The sequence below is a fragment of the Podarcis melisellensis genome (genome assembly GCF_964234715.1).
Source record: "Podarcis melisellensis genome assembly, chromosome: 12".
In the NCBI taxonomy this organism is placed as follows: Eukaryota; Metazoa; Chordata; class Lepidosauria; order Squamata; family Lacertidae; genus Podarcis; species Podarcis melisellensis.
The window spans coordinates 39,026,247-39,046,795 of NC_138544.1; the positions used below are offsets into that span (position 1 = coordinate 39,026,247).

Below are 20,549 nucleotides of genomic sequence, written 5' to 3' on the forward strand. Positions count from 1 at the left end.
CCTTCAGAGGGAGTGTGACCCCATCTAGAGCAGGCTTCACACCACTCAGCTCAACAGAGGGACCACCCACTAGCAGCATCTCTATTTTGTCTGGATTAAGTCTCAGGTGGTTTTTTGTGTGTTTGTTTTGCCTCTCAAGCTGTCCATGATCACAATCCAGCACATCTACTGCCTCACCTGCAGAAAATGAAAAGGAGAAATAGAGCCGCCTGTCATCAGCATACTGATGACAATGCACTCCAAAACTCCGTATGACCCCGCCCCTCAACATTTTCATATGTAGGTTAAGCAATGTGGGGGGCAGATCTGACTCTTGGGGGTCTCCATGCTGGAGAACCCATGCAGCTAAGCAGTGCTCCTCAATAATCACTTTCTGGAGTTGACCACTGAAGCAGAGGGGGGACCACCACATTACAGTGTCCCCAGATACTCAGCTGAGACAGAAGACCACTAAGGTTGATGTTGTTGGAAGCTGCTGAGACATCAAAGAGAATCAACAGGGTCAGGGTCCCCCTTTCTCACTCCTCCTAAAAATGGATTTAGAATTTTTTTTCTGAGTCCTTCTCTTATTCATTCTGTACTTTCCTCCGCTTCTGCCTCTGTTCACTGCCTTGTTATATATACATTTAAAATTGGCCACTCTATATCTCAGATACATGAGGAAGGAAAGCATTTTCCATAATATTAAACCTTTGGATTATATGACAGATATCCTCTCCATCTTCCCCTTGCCCTGGAAATGGCTTCTGCTGAACATGTAAGAAGCAATAAATTTTAGGTGCTGTTTATTTGTGTTTGTGTTGCTTGGGCTTTTGGCGGCCTGAGCTCTCCCCCATTTCCCTCTTTTCAAATCCCAAGGACTCCAATCTCACTGTTTAATAATGAAATGTGGTCTGACTTTCTCACATAATTATTTGGCTTCAGGACTCCTGTGAAAAATATTAGGTTGTTACAAGACATAAAATGAAGAGATTATTAATACACTGTAGATACGGGGAAATCCTTGATGGAAGGTTTTTACATTCAGGATCTAAGATAGCATATTCCTCTTTCTAGATGTGATTCCTTCCAACAGCAGGAACCGGGAAGATTTTTACCTTCTCACAGAACAGTCCTTCACTGTTGTTGTTGTTTAGTCATGTCCGACACTTCATGACCCCATGGACCAGAGCATGCCAGGCACTCCTGTCTTCCACTGCCTCCCACAGTTTGGTCAAACTCATGCTGGTAGCTTCGAGAACACTATCCAACCATCTCTTCCTCTGTTGTCCCCTTCTCCTTGTGCCCTCCATCTTTCCCAACATCAGGGTCTTTTCCAGGGAGTCTTCTTTTCTCATGAGGTGGCCAAAGTATTGGAGTCTCAGCTTCAGGATCTGTCCTTCCAGTGAGCACTCAGGGCTGATTTCCTTAAGAATGGATAGGTCCTTCACACTTGAAACTTTATAGTCAAGCTTGATCCAGACCGTGATATATGGCAGGGGCTGGGGGAGAACATTCTAGCCCTCTTCAGGCATTCAGAAATAATGTGTAAATATCAAACTGGGGATGAAAAAGAGGCAGGCATACCAGGTATGCCCATTCCATTCCCAGCCTTCCTGTGTTGAGCAGGAGGATCTGAAGGGGGCTTCTACGTGTGTACAGCTGAAGTTTCTAAGAATATTCAATGAACGTTCAGACCTTGCGAATAAATTTGTGAAGGACAGAGATAGAGTGGGTGTATCTGCTGTGTGCATTTTAATATTGGGCCTGTGTTGTGCCCTTTGCAATGTTTATAATAATAGCTTTATTCTGAAGTTCCTTGAGCATCTAGCATAGGCAGAATATGCACATAACAAAAAGTAAATCACAGAAAATGTGATTTATACTAAAACCCCGCCATTATTTCATCTGCAAAACTAGTCCTGGTGGATGAAAGTTACTTTCATTTTCTAAAATGCTCCTTGATGCCAAAGCAACTGGTATCTTTAGTTTACCAAATAAAAAATGTTGAGCCAGGAAGCAGAAATGTATTGTGGCGCTTACCCATAATACACTTATTTCAATAAATAATTTTCCAGATGCTGGTTTCATGCGTGTGACTGACCTGAAGTGGATTAAGAGAGAAGAGGCTAGGTCAGCTGAGACACTAGTTGTTTTGGCATTCGTATCTTCACCTATGTATTAGTTTCTCTTGGTCTGCAGTGGTATTCCAGAAACAGCGTTCCACTACTTGGTAACAGAAGGCAAAGGAGTCCTGTCAGCTCCGCTGGGTTGTTGAGTTGCTCCTATGAGCTGAGGGTTGCTTAGGGGAATGGGAGATGTATTAGAGGGCTATCTTGAAGAAGAAGCAGCAATCCTTTCATTGCTCAGATCCATACTGTTGATGCAAATGAAGAGAAAGCTTTGACAAGTAGTTTCCACACACCCTTGAATTTGTGCCTCTGCTGGGAACTCTCAGCAGGAAATCCTCCACATGTTTTCCTTTAACGCACAACAACTTAAGAGAACTGTCTCATTCTGATTCAAAGATCTGCATGTAGCAGTAACATAACCTAAGCAGGGTGATGATAAACGTCACTGCCGATAAAAGGAGCACGGTGATTCGACTGGAGTGAATATTCAGCCATATAATACTGAAGAGAAGAAATCTTAACAATCAACACTCGAGGGCCCTTTAAAAAGAGTAAGTGTGGCTACATTTTTGGTATGCTGGAAAAGGAAACTCTTGAAGATGTTGAAACGATTCCTCTACATCCCCAAGGAGCAGAGCAAGGCTGTTACTGGATGCTTTACATTACTCTGCTAATTCTGGCTTATTTTAACGGGAACAAAAAAATCTGGCTTACTTTAACAACAAAATTGTAAGTAAGTTTTTAAAATACACAGTTTTTACTTTGGCACAAAATTACGTGGCTAGGGTTTTTGCATGCAGAAAAAGTGTTTTATGCACTCTGTGAAAGTTTTGTTCCCTTTCTGCAATACGACTTTAATTAAAGTTTTGGTTTGTTACCCGTAACTATATTTCAATTCTTAATTACCATTTCCTGCTTACAAATACGTATACAAACAGTCACATTTTAATAATTAAGATGGTGGCATATTGCTTTGAGGTGCTAAAGCCCACAGGTTCAAATATCATGAAAAAATGAAAAACCAATTTGTGGCATTTTGCTTAATGTGTGAAATAAGTCAAAACAATTATCCCGCAAATGGTTTGAAACATTAGAAAGCACAGTCTTTGAATGTAATGCATTGAACATGGTACTTGTATTACTATGTTTTGTTTTGTTTGCCTGTAGTTTCTTTCTCAGAACTGGAAAGAGTAAAGAAAAAGAAAAAAGAGGATGCAAGAAAACCATTTTCATACTTTTATATACAGTTTCAAATAAGGGGCTCACAAAAATGAGGTTTTAAAACAGTATATGTTGCATACACACCCAGCTCCAGCACTGATGATGTTAAAGTTTTGGCTGAAATGAGCCATGGAACCAGTTGAGTGCTGATTCACACCTGTATTTTTGAGACAGTAAAGTCTCCCGAAAGTGATGATGGAATCCAGTTTTCCTATGGGTGGGTACAATCCTGAAATACTGAAAAGTTACTGCCTCTGATGAACACACCAAAATAAATCATACATTGATTGTTTTAATCTAATAAAGTATTCACTTCAGCACTTGGTGTGCCACTAAAATAATGAAAGGCTGTTTCAATAAGACTATCTACTTACAAGGGTATGCGAGAAAGGTAGGTGTGATTTGGGTGGGCAGCTGGACGGATGACAACTGAAAATTAAGAAAATATGCACTCTTACATAAAGCATGTAGTTTTTAGAGCTTATAATTATGGTTACCTTGATTTTTAAAAAAAAATTAATGACTTGGCAATGAAAGGAAGTTGCCGAGTATGATTTCATATGAATGCCTTCAGGAATAGATTCCTGCCAAGGCCAGGGCATAGACCTGAAAAGGACACTGACCTAGTAGCAAATCATTGCCCCCTAACCCCAAGCAGAGCACTTCCTACTGCTCTAATTTTAAAGAGGGCAGCCTATCCCCAAAGCAATGAAACAATCCCTCCCTCAGTATTTCCAGGGCAGTTGTCCCTTCTGTCAGGGTCCAAACAGACATGATATTACATTCAGTCATGTATAGAAGGTATCTGTTTCCTCTTTAACAATAGCAACTGGAGGTGGGCAGCTGGACTGAAACCATGGAGTACGTGGAGTTTAACCCATTACCCCCTATACTGTCAGACATTGGACACCCCCACCCTGAAAGTGCCCTTTGCGCTGGAAGGGGAAGGTTCCATTGGTCCCAGCCAATGTCGCTAACCAAAGGCAACATTCCTACTGTACTGATAAGAGCCAGAATTTGCTTTGCAGTGCAGGGAAAATTCCTTAACACCTCAGCATGTAATTGGCTCAGTTTATGGCATCTTTAGGCTAGTGGTAGCCAACATGGCATTTTTCAGATGTTGCTGGACTCAAACTCACATCATCCCAGTCCCTTTCACATTCTGCCTTGGTCTGGTGGGAAGTGTTGTCCAGCAATTTCTTGGGTGGTGGTGTTCCCTTGGTTTAAGCCTTTTCCGAGCAAAATTGCCAAAATAATCAAAAGGCCCTTTAGCTTTTTTTCTCATGTGGTTTCTGCAACCTGCGACTGTTGTTAACAAAGGACAGAATGTCAAAGGGAACTGAGATGAAACACACACCCATATCAATGTCGGTTTTACATATGCATTGTAGACCAATGTAAAAAAATAAAAATGATTTGAGTCCTTTGTGCTTACCGAATAGAAGGAGTCTTTTAGTAAGAAAGCTTTGAAAAAGGTGAAAAATTGGAAAGGTGAAACGGCACATAATAAGGATGTATATTGGGCCAGACAGCCTTCTATTCTGGTGGGGGCACTGATTTGCAGGCAGAAGCTATAGCTCCCATGATAAGGTTTAGCTGAGCCAAGGCACATAAGCCCTGTCTGTAGAAAACAGCTGTGGTACACAAATATGAGGAAATGTAGCCTTTATTACTAATCCACACTGTTCAGTCAAGCCTGAAGATATTCTTCCTGCTTCTATAAAATCTCTGATGCGTTTTGGGTCTTATGGCTCTTTTCCAAGGGCAAATAACGTAACTTTGGAAAGCTCTGTTCAGTGTTTGCTTGAACTCACAGGATGAACTGGAGGATTGAGAGATATTAATGAGGAATTTCTCACCAATTGTGCCCTGCTGAAGCTAAAAGATGTGTAATCCATACTTCTGCATGGAATGCCTTTTACATTAACTTCAGTCTGCAGGACATCTCTGAGCATGCTTGCATAGGTGGAGACACCCCAGCATTGAAGTGAACTGGGTAGCATGTACATGCAGGAGCTGCGCATAAGTTTCTGCTCTTTGGCTGCTATTTTTATTTTATGCATTCTCGCTAGAACAGCTTTCCCCAACCTGGTGTTCTCTAGTTTTTTTGGACTGCAATGCACACCATCCCCAGCCCACATGCCCACTGATTGGAGCTGGAATTCAGAACAGCCCACAAAAGCTAGGCAGGATTCAGGAGGGATGGTGCAAGAGAAACAGCGCTGGGAGCCACGCGCCTTGCTGCCCCTGTAAAACCAGAATCAACACACCACGAGGGGAAAAAATGATCCAGCAGTTCAGATGGAAAGTGGCTGCAGAGCAAGCCATGGATTGCATGCCCCCTGGAGGCCTGCCCCTATGCTTACTTGTGATTCGCTAATTCAGCAAGCGGGCGGGATCTATTTCCCAGGCAGTAAACTCAGCACGCAGGCTTTGTTTGCTGCCTAGGAAAGCATATGCAGGGCAGGTTCTTCAATGCAGGGAGGAGAAAGAGGTGGCGGTAGAGTATACTGCCATGAACTGGGTGAAACAAAGCCCTGGTCCCAGTCAGTGTGGCCAGTGAGTGGTCAAGGATATTATAGTAGTAGTCCTCAACGACTGGAAGGCGCCACAACTTTCAGCTACTCCTGGGCAAGTGTGCTAGCTGGAGCTGTGTGGTGAAGTCTCAGAGTCATCTCTGGGTGCAGGCAGGAATGAGGTGTGCAGGCACTGTAATGTTTCTGAACTGTGGCCAGGTTGGGTGCATGGAGGCATTGCCTGGTCAGCAGAGCAACATTTTCCACTTCCTGCTTTTGAGGCTCCATTATCTTAACTCTTCCAGCCCAAATTTTCAGGCTTTTAATGTTGAATAGGTTATTGTATTTTAGTGTTTTGTTGGAAGCTGCCCAGAGTGGCTGGGGAAACCCAGCCAGATGGGTGGGGTATAAATAAATTATTATTATTATTCTGAAGCCCCGGAGAGAGATATGTTAGGATATTTATTGTACTTGTGTACAGTAAAGGGTAAAGGGACCCCTGACCATTAGGTCCAGTCATGGCCGACTCTGGGGTTGCGGTGCTCATCTCGCTTTATTGGCCAAGGGTGCCGGTGTACAGCTTCCGAGTCATGTGGCCAGCACGATTAAGCCACTTCTGGTGAACCAGAGCAGTGCATGGAAACGCTGTTTACCTTCCTGCCGGAGTGGTACCTATTTATCTACTTGCACTTTGATGTCCTTTCGAACTGCTAGGTTGGCAGGAGCAGGGACCGAGCAACGGGAGCTCACCTGGTTGCGGGGATTCGAACTGCCAACCTTCTCATCGGCAAGTCCTAGGCTCTCTGGTTTAACCCACAGCGCCACCCGCGTCCCCTCCTAGCTACTAGTCTGACACTAATCACTACACCACTCTGGCTCTCAATTAACACATTTTCCAGGTCTAGGTTTGGGTACAACTTCCCACAGCTATGGCCTACCCTACAGGCAGCTTAACCATCGACAACGGAATATTAGGACTCAGTTCTCTTTGGACTGGCTTGTCAATTTCCTGCAGCTCCCAGAAGAAAAAAACCCCCAGAAAAACTTGGCGAAAATTCCCAAGCCAATCTGTGTATTTGGGGAAATGTTGCCGCCTCCCACCAGCCCATCAAGAATACTCTCTTTCCTTACCTTGAAGGTATGTGTGTGAGGAAGAGAAAGAAGAGCAGGAGTCCTGCCTCTCCTATAGTCCCTGATAACTCAGTATGCTGTTTGTTAACTAGCACAACAGGCAATGGATAGGAGGTTTGGTAGAATGGCTTGCAGGGGTGGGAGGAAGGCTGAGGGGAGAAGGATGCTGAAGCAGATGTTGAGACTCTTTGGTCCTCCAGATGTTGCTCAAATTCAGCTGTCATCAGCCCTAGCAAACAGAGCCAATGGCCAGGGATGATCAAAATCTGGTTCAGCAAAATCTGAAGGGTCAAAGGTTCCACACACTTGCCCTCAAGTTTCCTTCCAAATCTGAGTTCAGTGAAGTTCACCAGCATCTCTAAGAGTGATGTGGTTTGTTGTTGCTTTTAAATTGAACTGGAAAAGTTTCAATTTGTATTGGTAAAATTGGAGTGAGTAATTTAGCATGCTTATTTTCACCAAAGCTAAAACTTCTAAACTGCCAACCTTGCCTAATACTGATTTGCGATTGGCATCCATTCATTGTTACCAGTTGAACTTATGAAACATAATTTTCCACAGAAAAACAAAGCCCTGGGAAAAAATTCCACCCACATTTCTGATCTCTAGCCCATTAAACTGTTGCTTTCCCTTCTGTTTAAGCCCTGCAGCAACAGTTTACCCTCCTGTGCACAATTTCTCCATGCATTCACCACAAGACAATTTTCATGATTTGTTATTATATATGTCACAAGTGGAATATGTTAGAGAATAATATTTCAGTAATGCAGAATATGTGCCAAAGCATTGCCATTATACTGCACTTGATTTGCAGAAATGAATATTTAAGTTGAAAGGTGGGCATTATTGCTTGCAGTTAAGTTTTGTGGCAGCACTAGCGCAATCTGGGAATTGGAAGCAGTAATGAAATCTTTTTGGAAGCAACAGGTTAACAGTTGAGAAATGCTGAAAGAATGCTAAGAGAATCCTTGGACATAAACATATATCTACAGTATATGTATATATGAATATTCATGCTACGATAGCGGCTGGGCAATTTATCTCTAATAAGAACCCATTGCATTAAATAAATTGCAAGTCTGTTGAGTCGCATTGGGTGTTTTTGGATTGAGATGGAGTCAGTTGGCTTCACGATCAGAGCACAGACGCGGAATCCTATTATTTTCTTAATTAAGAATTACTGTCAGGAACACTTAACAGTGGCTTATAATGCCAATAATCCAGTGCAAAATAGTTGTTGTTTTAGCTCATAAGCAGTATGTTGTGGCATTAACCCCAACTTCACCTTTGTCAGCTGGGGTAGCTGTTGGACAATCAGAAATGTTTGTTTCTCGGGAGGTCATTTTAAAGTTGCAGTTTGTTTGCATGTGTGAATGTATATATTATCCCTATCTCTTTTTTCACTTTAAAATTACTGTTGGAGAGAAATGCAAGATCTTTTACTTGATAGCGGTCAGAATTTAAAAGAGTTGTGCTGACTGGAAAAAAAAAATCATTCACTTCTTTTGTTGATCTTGCACACTGATGCACACGACCTACTAATGTGATTCTTGGCGTCCCATACAAAGCCACTCATCCGTGCTGGATGTGAAAGCAGCTTCCTGGTCTGTACATGTGCTGTGTCGCATTCCTCTGGTTTTCTAACAAAGCTTTTAATTGGTATGCTGTGACTAATGAGCATGAAGTCCCAGAGGAAATGGAGCAGAATTTTCTATTATCCACCAGGATGAACTTAGCACATAGATTATCAGGGCTTCAACTCTGGGATAAATCAGGGTCAAAGTCTCCAAATACAGTGCAATAATAATTGAACGTTTCTTTCATAAAATTACACTAATCAATTTTAGCTGAACTGTGTCATGCATGGACTACCCTGAGCAGTGCCATGTATTGACCTTTTCAGCAAGAAAGAAATGTTTTACTACAGTTCATAGCAGTGACTTTGTGCTGAAAATATTGGCTGCTTCTTCTTCTTCTTCCTATTTCTGGCCTGCCCACTGAAGTCACTCCTCAGTATTACCAAAGCAAAATTGATTATCCCTTTCAGAGAAAAAGGGTTGCAGGCTTCAACCACTTGGGAAGCAAAGCTGCAAATCACAGAATCCAGGGAAAACCCTCAGGTGAACTTGTGTCACTAATGACAGGCCTCACCACAGGGTGCGCTGTTCATTGCTGCCTTTCTGGATTGTGACCAAAGTCTACTTTTCCTCTAGTCCAGAGTTTCCCAAACTTGAGGCTCTACTCCAAGTAATGTCACATAATGAAATGGGCATATTTGCACTTAATGAGTGAATCAACTTAAATGCTGTGTTATATATAACTATATAATTGTGTTTAGTAAGTGTACACCATGCTTATGTGGTTTGATGAGACAAAAATTGGGGTGTGCTGTGTATATCCAGCTTTTGGTGTTAGTTCCTGCACATTTCCCACTCCCTTTCCAATATAGACTCTTAGTCTTATCACATCCCTCCGGAAATTCAGGTGGATATATTGTTTGTTATACGGGGTAGACAGGAGGCAAACACCAGAGCAAATAAAGCTATGAATTGAATATTTGTGGAGCCCAGAAGGTGTGTAACTTCATTTTGTACAATATTAAAAACTCAAAAGAGATTTGAGAATCCTTGCGGAGGTTCATGTGACTGCGCTCCTGAAACCTCAATTTATGTCTTCAGTTTGTTTACAACAGACATTCACGCTACCAGCACAAACCAGTCAGCCCCATAAATTATGCTAACTCTAGAGTTATTTATTTATCCTAATTATTAATTCAATAGTGTCCAGTAATGTATCTCCATTAGCACCTTGTAAACTAAAGTCCATTGATCTGATAGCTTGTGGCTGTTGGAAGATTCCCAGTTTCAAAACCATTTTTGCCCGTTTTCCTTGGCAAACTCTTATGAATGGCATTCTTCCAGTGAGTTACCTAACTGGTCATAAATAGGTGTGACTAGAGGACTGTCAGCTCAGAAAGTAAAGTGGGTGCTCACAGGAAGTTGCATTTTCAGTGCTTTGGATCTTGCTGTGTATTTTTAAGCTTTTCAGTTAAAATCCTTGACGTAGATTTTGTAAAAAAAAAGTAGTAAATAAATGTAATTTTTTTACTGGATTCAAAGTGCTGGGGGGAAATAGTTATTCTTTCCTTTCATGTTAATAGGGGCAAGTACCTAAATGATCAAGGTCCATTTGCTTTCTTTTTTATAAGGTGTTGAAGGTTAGGACTAGTGATCTAAATTATGATGAGAAGGCAAAAGAAAGCTAATGGCGGCCTTGCGGCCTTGGTGCTTCTATTTAGTGTGACTGATGTTCTCTGGCACAGGTTATTGCACTCCTTGGTCCAGTTTGAGATGTTAATACTCACCAGAGATCTCATCGTGGCCTGGGTTTGCAAAACCTGGTTCATAGTTAGCATGCATTATGGTTACAATAAGTACATCTGTAACTCATGACCATGGCTGTGGGGATGGGCTGTAGCTCACTGCTTCAGTACATACTTTGCATGCAGAAAGTCCAGGTTAAAACCTTGGCATCTCCTGGCATGACTGGGAAGAGGTCTGTCTGAAAACCTGGAGAGCCAGTGCCAGTCAGTGTCAACAGTACAGTGGTACCTCGGGTTACATACGCTTCAGGTTACATACGCTTCAGGTTACAGACTCTGCTAACCCAGAAATTGTACCTTGGGTTAGGAACTTTGCTTCAGGGTGAGAACAGAAATGATGCTCCGGCGGCGCGGCGGCAGCAGTGGGAGGCCCCATTAGCTAAAGTGGTGCTTCAGGTTAAGAACAGTTTCAGGTTAAGAACGGACCTCCGGAACGAATTAAGTACTTAACCCGAGGTACCACTGTACTGAGTTAGAGGGACCAATGATCTGACTCCGCATAAGGCAGTTTCTTCTGTCCCTCCCCATGTTGATGTTGTCTCTGTTCAGATGTGACACTTAACTGGGGTTTAACATTTCATCAACAAGCCTTGGACTCACAACTGTGCCCCTCCCCTGCAATTCCAGTATAGCTGTGAGGAGAAGGGCAGAAGTTTTGGTTTCCATTTCCACGTAGCTGCTTTTTGTCATTGTGTTCAAACCAGGACAAACTTCAGATTGTGGGTTCTGGCGTTGGCCTGTTTTCCTAAGCCATAGTTAAGATCAGCCACAATTCCAGGTCCACACATAACAACAAACCATGCTCAGTTGAAAATGAAATGATATTTCCTCCTCACAGCACTGTCCCATGATGAAGTGGGGCAGGAACTTCCAAACCCTGTTATTGCCAAGGAGATGGTAGTGGCAATTACCACGTGGGAAAGGAGGGGCTGAGAGTAGAAACAGCAGACCCTGGTGTAAATCACTGCTATTCAGTGTGTGATGAAAATCCAACCAACACACTTCATTGTAAAGCAGAAAAGAACATGATTAGGTCTTAAATGAGCACGCAGCTACTCTAATGGGGATGCAGTGACCTAAAATTAGAAATAAAAACATTTTTCAGTAGGTGCAAATATTTGTAATATAAATGTGTAGCTGACGTATGCTAAGTTTTTTTTTATGATTTCACAGCTGGCTTCAACATCCCCACGTGCAATGCTATTGATTCAGGGCTGCAATCTTGGCATATTCATGCAGAGAGCAGCAATTCAACATGTGAATGACCTTGCTCAGTTTTAAAAGGAACAAATGCTATGGAAGGGCTTGTAGTGTGTGGCAGGATGTTTAATCAGTTTCATTGCTTTAAGGAACAGTAGGAAGGAAATGGTGTGTTAAAGATTGTAACTCCTTCTGCATCTTAACTGGCTACACCAGGATCTTAGGACAATGGGAGATCCATCCCCCTCCCCAAAGGAACTTCCTACAGCCCCCTCTATTTTTAGATACTTAATGGCATTGTCCCTTCACTGCTAACTGTTTTTCTTCTCTGCTTCCTGGCCCCCGCCCCCCATTTTCTGTCTTCTGGTTGCCCCTTTAAGGTCTTGCCCATGCGTTTATATCCAGGATAAATTATTTACATTACCAGTTGGGTGCACATTTTCACAAGGGAAAAAGATAAAGTACACATGTGTAAATCCACAATCTATCAGAATGTATCTTTAAAATACTACATTAAAGGCAAAGGGACCCCTGACCATAAGGTCCAGTTGTGGCCAACTCTGGGGTTGCGGCACTCATCTTGCTTTATTGGCCAAGGGAGCCGGCGTACAGCTACTTCTGGCGAACTAGAGCAGCGCACAGAAACGCTGTTTACCTTCCCGCTGGAGTGGTACCTATTTATCTACTTGCACTTTGATGTGCTTTCAAACTGCTAGGTTGACAGGAGCTGGGACCGAACAACGGGAGCTCACCCCGTTGCGGGGATTCAAACCGCCGACCTTCTGATCGGCAAGTCCTAGGCTCTGTGGTTTAACCCACAGTGCCACCTGCATCCCTAGCTACACTTAAATGTTTGATTATTGGGTGTACCATTACCCTGTTGGAAGTAGTCTACACTTTTTATCTTCTTATCATTTGAAACTATCTAGTGAGGATGCCACTAGAAAGAGATTTAGGAATAAATTGTTTATTTCTGAACGTAATACAGGCTGTCATGCTACATAGTGTTTCAGAATGCCATGGTTTTGATATTGTGAGTAGGCATCTCGTTTTGATAGAAACAATTTTCAAGTTAGCTTGGACTAACAGTGTATACGTACTCCGAATCAAGTTCTACTGAGTGCAGTCGAATGCAAAGATGCAATAAAATGCATGAAATTCGCACTGAAACACTGGTGAATTTTATGGGGACTCCTAAAAAGGAAAAGGAAACTGATGTGGCAAACCAAACGCAAGATTGGAAAAATGAAAAACCAAAATGGACATATTCACTCATCCCTACCCCTGAGGCATAAGAGAAGAAGTCTTTGCTCTTTTCTATGTGGCAGCCCTTGAAGTGTTTGTTGAATGACGTTGCTTGTGTCAATCACTTAATGCAGTCCTCTTCACCTTGTGAAATAGACCTGGCAGTCCATTTCAGGAGGAACATTGGAGAGGGAAATGTTGGGTTGAAGCATTGGGTGGGTGGGGGGAATTTTATTGTGTCTAGATAATGGATAAAGAGCTCTGCTCTGTCCAGTTGAGTTACAATGTTTGTGCTTTTCTTTATGTTACATTCAAGTGTAATATAAGGCCAAATGCGTTTTTTTTAAAAAAGCAACAACATTTAAATAGTGTTAAAGGGAACATCAGCTTCCCAGTATAGAAATAAACTTGAGGAGTTGCTTTTGTGTGTGACATAATCATAATCATCAAGAAAGGGAGCCGTTGTGAGTTGTTTTAAGTGTAATTGTTATAGTAAAACCCGGTCATGCTTATCAGAACTCAAGACCTCAATACGTTAATAAAATGTTTATGTATTGCATGCATTTGGTGGTAGTATTTATTATTAATTATGTGGCAGGTTGCCACCTTTTATCCTGCTGGTTGCTGCTCTTTCTTCCATTTCTCCCCAAAGGCAGATCAGTTTTATATCCTTGCTTTTTAATGACTTTCTTATTTTACTTTGCCAAATATTTGGTGGGGAGTGGGGAGAGTCTTTTCAATATTCCTTCCTGCCCTTCCCAGTGGAGTGGAAAATATCTCTAATGTCATGCTGATTACAGAGCTGTGCTTTCTGGGGTTTCCTGTACTTCATTTGCTTCCAAGTTTCTTCTTCTTTATAGCTCTCCATTTCTTCATGTGGTTTGCACTTAGCTATTCTCTGCCTATGCTTCTCAAGTTTCTAGGGACCCTAATAAGAGCTGTGACCCATGGACCTTATATTCCCTTGTTCTGCTCTCTCTCTTGTCTAAACTAAAGCCCCTTTCCACCTTCCGTATGGCCTGTTTGAGAAGTAATACTAAACTATGGTTGAGTGTCCTTCTCAAGCCCCCTGTCCATCCTCTCTCCAGCCCACCCAATTATGGAGATGCTAACTAGGCCCTGAGTGTGTTTTTTGCTGCCGCTGCAAAATTCATAGGAAGAGCTGTTTGCATTGGTGATTCAATAGATTAGATTAGATTTATTCTAATTATGCATTGCTTCTCTCAAAAGGGAGTTCTGAAGCAATTTACAGGGACGGCATAAAATTTACAACAAAATCCATTAAAACAAAACAACTATCCTAAAAGCATCCATCCACAAAATCCGCCCAGGGGCATAAAAATAACCATCCCAGCAATGTAGGGATAAACACCAAAAATAAATGAGCAAACCCTGACCATTACCAATGTCCAAATATCTTTGTTGTTGTTGTTTAGTCATGTCCGACTCTTCATGACCCCTTGGACCAGAGCATGCCAGGCACTCCTGTCTTCCACTGCCTCCTGCAGTTTGGTCAAACTCATGTTGGGAACTTCGAGAACACTGTCCAACCATCTCGTCCTCTGTCATCCCCTTCTCCTTGTGCCCTCAATCTTTCCCAGCATCAGGGTCTTTTCCAGGGAGCCAAATATCTAGGAGAATTAAAAATAAATAAATTGTTTAATGCTGGAAGGATTACAAAGTTGGTACCAGGTGAACCTCCCAAGGAAGGGCATTCTGAAACTGTGTGGCTGCCACAGAAAATTCCTGTTCTCTCATTGCCATCTTCCAATTGTCTCTTTCAGGGGACATACAGAGAAAGACCTCAGATGCTGCATTGAGTAATGAAAATGCAGTGTAGTGAATTTAGGGGGATTTGTGTGATGAGTGTTTACACACTAATGGCTTACAATGCAAAAGAGTTTCTTTGCAGTTGTACTTCAGGGTCACCACCCTATGCTTACTTATTGGGATAGATCAATCTTAAGCTGCAGGGCAAGGCATTTGGATTGATTACTGATTGATGGGTGCCTGGCCCTTTATTGCACAGCCGAGGCAGTGGTTTCCATGCATAGACAGTTCTGCTTGATTTTTCAGATGTACCAGCCATAAAATCGAAACTAGAATTAAAAGTTACTGATCCATTCCCGCACTGCTGTCATCCCAAATCCTGGTTTCAAGAAACAGCTGCATGGAAAATGGTTGTACCCATTCCAAGGTCCACATCTAATTCCCTAAGCTAAGGTTTTGACAAATGATATGGGCATGGTGCTCCTGTAGAAAACTTTGGAATTAAAGCAGCAGGACAATGGAAAAATTCTAATACATTGGTTTTTACTTTGGAAAGAAGACCAAGTAATTCAGAACGCACAACATCTGCTGAGGAATTCAGATGAGGGGAGAATTTTAGAATCACCTGTAAAGTATAAAGGAGTATAAGGAGTAACATACCTTCTCGAGTCAGGAGCGTGTAGCATACATAAACCAGGAAGCCACCAGCCAATTATGAATGCCCTTTTCTTGAACGTTCAGACATAAGTCTGGAAAGTCTTCTGCATTATTGTGCTTTGTCACATGGGGGGCACCATTTGTATGTTCTGCCTTAGGCACCATATTTATTTAGATCTTGGTGAGTTGGATGTTGTTTAGATGTGGGTGGCACTGTGGTCTAAACCACTGATCCTCTTGGGCTTGCCGAACAGAAGGTCGGCGGTTCGAATCCCCACGATGGGGTGAGCTCCCGCTGCTCTGTCCCAGCTCCTGCCAACCTAGCAGTTTGAAAGCATGCCAGTGCAAGTAGATAAATAGGTACTGCTGTGGCAAGGAAGGTAAACGGCATTTCCATGTGCTCTGGTTTCCATCACGGTGTTCTGTTGTGCCAGAAGCGGTTTAGTCATGCTGGCCACATGGCCTAGAAAGCTGTCTGTGGACAAACGCCAGCTCCTTTGGCCTGAAAGTGAGATGAGCTCTGCAACCCCATAGTTGCCTTTGACTGGATTTAACCATCCGGGGGTCCTTTACCTTTAGAACTGTCTTACACAGGTGAGCAATTTCAGTGGCCTTCCTGCATCTTTGTGCTATTCTTAGTCTGGCATAAATTACTTTCCCTGCCTCTACATCTACTTTCCTGCTATTCCATTTTCTTCTTTATTCTTTTTCTTTTTTGGGCCAGTTATACCTCAACCTTGTGTGTATATTTTATGTTCCAGATTTGCCAGCGTATTTTGATTGTCAGTCTTACAGCATTCTAAGTCTGTTTATACAGAAGTAAGCCCCCTGTGTCTAATGTCGTCTATTCCCTTGTAAAGTGTTTACAGACATAATCTCTAGTAAATGATTGTAGATCAGGGATGGGGTAGGACATAAAGTAGTCTAAAACTCTGTATATTGAAAAGTATCAACATACTTTTAAATAAAAATGAGGTCTTAGTATGTAGCTTTAGGCTATATTCTCTCTCTATGTATATATTTATGTATTTCTGGAAGAAAGGAAATGGCAAATACAGCATTCAGTGATCTGCCAGTGAGAGATTATTGTGTGTTAACCCTAGCACAGAACATCAGATATCACACCAGGCTCACTATGCAACTGCCTCAGACAATTGGAATGTGTTTCATTATCTAGAAACCAGGATGAAAGGCAACTGGCAGTCTTGCTAGTCTGAACATTGTGATCGTCACCACCGTCTCAAATTTTTTGAATTCTTTTTGGGTGCTTTAGCAAGTCAAATGGTTCTGTTCATAGGTCTGTTACAGGAGCATGAATGGCACACACTCTCAAGGTTGTGGTAACTCAGATAAAGGCCTTGTGAAGCATAGGTTTTGTTTATCTTAGCAGATCATAATTAAACTAAGTGATTCAGAGACATAATGCCAATGATCTTTACAACAAGGTTCAAAGACAAACACTTAAACATTTCAGTGTAGTGTAGTATCAAAATACTGTTTTTTATTTTCGGAATACGGATAAATACTTTTCAAAATGAGACCAAAAGCAGAGGATAATCCTAGTTGAGATCCAGAATCGCCATTCAAACAGAGTGCAGGAGAAGGCTCTTTTATTTTGGGAATGATTCATGTTCTTATGTAGCTGCAATGATTTATACTTTCTGGATGTTCCATGATCATATTATAGAGTAGTTGTGTTCTATGTTATAAATCAAGCTCTGCTAGGAGTTTTTTCTTTTTGTTTTCCAACGTATTTCTCATCAGTAAAAAAAATTCGGTGTGGCATGAGCAAATTTTTATTATAAAAGTGTGGCCCAGAGAAAAAAGTTTGGCCTACGCTGTGCACAATACTACCATACAGTGGTACCTCGCAAGACGAATGCCTCAGAAGACGAAAAATTCGCAAGACAAAAGAGTTTTTCGTTTTTTGAGTTGCTTCGCAAGACGATTTTCCCTATGGGCTTGCTTCGCAAGACGAAACGTCTTGCGAGTTTGTTTCCTTTTTCTTAAAACCGTTAATACCAGGGTGCATCCGTGCTTCGCAAGACGAAAAATCCGCAAGACGAAGAAACTCGCAGAACGAATTAATTTCGTCTTGCGAGGTACCACTGTACTTCCTTCAACTCTCTCAGAAACTACTTTCTGTTTCCCACAGAGCTGGACTCAAGCTGGGGCTACCTTTCAAGGCCATGCAAATCCTAACAGATGGATGGCATACATAGATGTCAGCATTGCAAGGACATTTGAGAGCATAATATGTGCTGTTTTAGGACCTAAATTTATATTTTTTTTATCCAAAGAAATCAATATATTATTTTCCCCCACTGACTGAATTTCACAAGAATGATCTTTAATCTGAAACTTAATGAGGTAGCATTGCCTACCATATGGATATAAATTTGGCTGTTCGGGCATTCGGGTCTTGAGGGTTTTTTGTTTGTTTAAGATTACATCGTGTGCTCTAAACATGTTGTGAGCTGCCTTAAGAGTTCTAAGCAGGAAAGGACAGAACACTTTTCATTAAGAATGCACTGGAGGCTGTTCAAAAGAGCCTTTTGCATTCTGGGGAGATGTTTTGGGGAGGCAAAATGATAAGTAGTCGGGATGGGATGCAGAATAAGCCCTGGTACATGTTTAGAAGATGCATCAATAGCCTTTTGTGCCCTTATTTTAATAAATAACCTTGTCCAACAAGAGCTCTTTGCTTTATTTGAGATTATCTTGCGCATGGAAATGTGTACTGATATTATGTATTTGGGGAACAAACATTCAGAAATAATGCAAACATAACATTTTAGCATTTCATATTGATGCATAAATGAGACTGAATGGACTTAATGAAGAAACCATGTGAAAACTGACATGGATTGGAAATAGACTGATCATTTCATTTCTGTTCATAACAAGCCACTTAAATCATGAAGTTGGTTTGTAAAGTAACCAGAGTTTGTTTTTAACCAGAATTCTTGGTTTGAATGTAATACGAAATTGCCGTTCGGTAAAAGGAGAACTAAACCGTTCTATTCCAAACTGTTCCTCCTAGCTGTGCAGCGCAAGGAGATTGGAGTGGGAGAACGGGCCATCCAAATACTTTACCTGAGCTCAATTCAGGCTTGTCCACATAGCTCGTAAAAATGCAAATGTGCCCCTGGCCAATACTATCAGGACAGTCAGCTTCAAACTCTACCCTATCAAAGGCTCTGTCCTTTCAGATGAGCTGCCTCATGAGTAGGCCTGGAGATCCTTACCAGTGGCCAGTTCTAGAAGCTTGTCATTGGCCTATTATTTAAAGGTAAAGGTACCCCTGACCGTTAGGTCCAGTCACAGACGGCTCTGGGGTTTCTCGCTCGTCTCGCTCTATAGGCCGAGGGAGCCGGCATTTGTCTGCAGACAGCTTCTGGGTCATGTGGCCAGCAGGACTAAGCTGCTTCTGGCAAACCAGAGCAGTGCATGGAAACGTCATTTACCTTGCCGCCTGAGTGGTACCTATTTATTTACTTGCACTTGACGTGCTTTCAAACTGCTAGATGAGTAGGAGCTGGGACCGAACAACAGGTGCTCGCCCCTTTGCAGGGATTTGAACTGCCAACCTTCCAAATGGCAAGCCCTAGGCTCTGTGGTTTAGACCACAGCACCACCTGCGTCCCTGGCCTAGTATTTAGCCCTTGGCATAATTGGTTGCATCTGACTCATTGGATTGGTTCAGAAGGAACACAAACACATGGTTTGTTTTGCTTAACTATAGTTGGTTTCTACATGCAAACCTAGTTTGGGCAACCAACAATAGTTTACTTGGGGGCATGAAACTAGGATCTGAAACCACAGTGTGAGTTTGTTCTCATCCTGATTTCCTTCCTCTATTAACTTGGACAGCATCATAATTCTCTTGTAGCTTCATGCTTGTGACTTTTGCTTCCTGCCCCATCTTTGGACACTCCTCCTATTTTGGGGTCTGGTGCTGCTCATATGTCTCCTAGCTTAACTGCTTTCACTTCTCTTCCCTCCCAGCTGAACCTAAATGTTTAAAAGTTAAGGAGGAAGACTGGCCCCTGCAATCATATATTTGCTGCTGGTCTTGGTCTTTCCAGATGCTGTTTCTGGGGTCTTCCGGAGATCACAAACACATTAGTACTGACACTGGTATTTAGGAATCACTATTTGAAATTAACAAATCATGTACCCTATGTCAAATATTTTGCCCAGCTAGATCTACCTTTTCTGGCTATAATATGGTGGAACTTTGCTCGAAAAAATAGATGATAGTACTGAAATTCATAACAAGCCACTTTGTTGTCTGTTTTCACTGATTTTTCATCCATATAAGAATAGATTCCTGCCACTTAGTGCTCTGAGTGCTTTGATTGGTATGACACAACCAGCTCCCCTTTGTGCCTTCAGGTGCCACAACTATTTTGTGTTTTTAAAGATTCATAGGATTTTCCCAGATGGAAAGAATTCTGTTTTTGTCCGTTTCATTTATGCCTTGTAGAAATCCCAATTAAAGAGAGAATTTATAGAAGATGACCGCCGTCATGAACCATTTATTATGGAGTAATTTTGCTAAATTTGTCTGTCTCTCTCCTTTGCCCCTTGTTACTGCCTAAAATTCTGAACTGCTGATGTATTGGGCTCTATTTGATTTGTAGTTAATGAGTAGTTTACATTAATATGCGGATGAAAAATAACTGTAATTTTATTCCCCGTCCATGGCTAAGTCTGGAAAATACTTTTATAGGAAAAGACCGTGTAAACAGAGTGGTCCGGATGGTTTGTTTTGCTAAAGTGGTACCATATGTTTGTTGATTAACAAGTTGTCAGGATATTAGAAGTTCTTGGCTGCTTCTGTGGAGGAGCATCTGTTTTCTACATTCTTTTACCTAATTTGTATGAAGACTTTGCCAGATTGAAGGCTTTCCTGCATATCAGCCATACATTCCATGGATCTTTTTTGTCATTCTGTAGGCAGCTTCTGTTGTGTGTCACTAGGACGGATATGTAGCCACATATCTCAGAAGCAAATGAAGAAAGATGGGAAAGGAACATGGAGCAATGAAGAACTACAAGAGGACAAACTCATTGCCAATCAAAATTGCTCTTGCATTACCAGCTCTTATGTTGTATGTTTTCAATGTCAGCCAGCACAGAACCACAGTAACTAACAAAGGAAGGCACTGAATGCAAACACTTAGGTTACCTCCTCAGCTTGGACAGGATATACCAACAGGACTTTAAAATGAATGATATGTGTGCAATATCAATTCAAGGGCAAAAACACATACAAAGTATATGCGATAATGCTTCCCTTTCCCTTAAAGT

The 20,549-nt window shown here is 41.8% G+C and overlaps 1 protein-coding gene across 7 annotated transcripts in view; it reads left to right on the forward strand.

The window, feature by feature from the left end:
• KIAA1217 overlaps positions 1-20,549 on the forward strand; it is a 358,771-nt gene that overhangs the window by 134,114 nt on the left and 204,108 nt on the right. Inside the window, exon 1 of one of the 7 annotated variants that reach the window (XM_081931418.1) lies at positions 2,545-2,662. The exons of 5 other annotated variants lie outside the window; for them this stretch is intronic. The gene's annotated coding sequence lies outside the window, so the exon portion shown is untranslated. Of the gene's footprint in view, positions 1-2,544; positions 2,663-2,823; positions 2,841-20,549 lie in introns of those variants that run through there. One more of the 7 variants, XM_081931417.1, reaches the window with a different exon arrangement.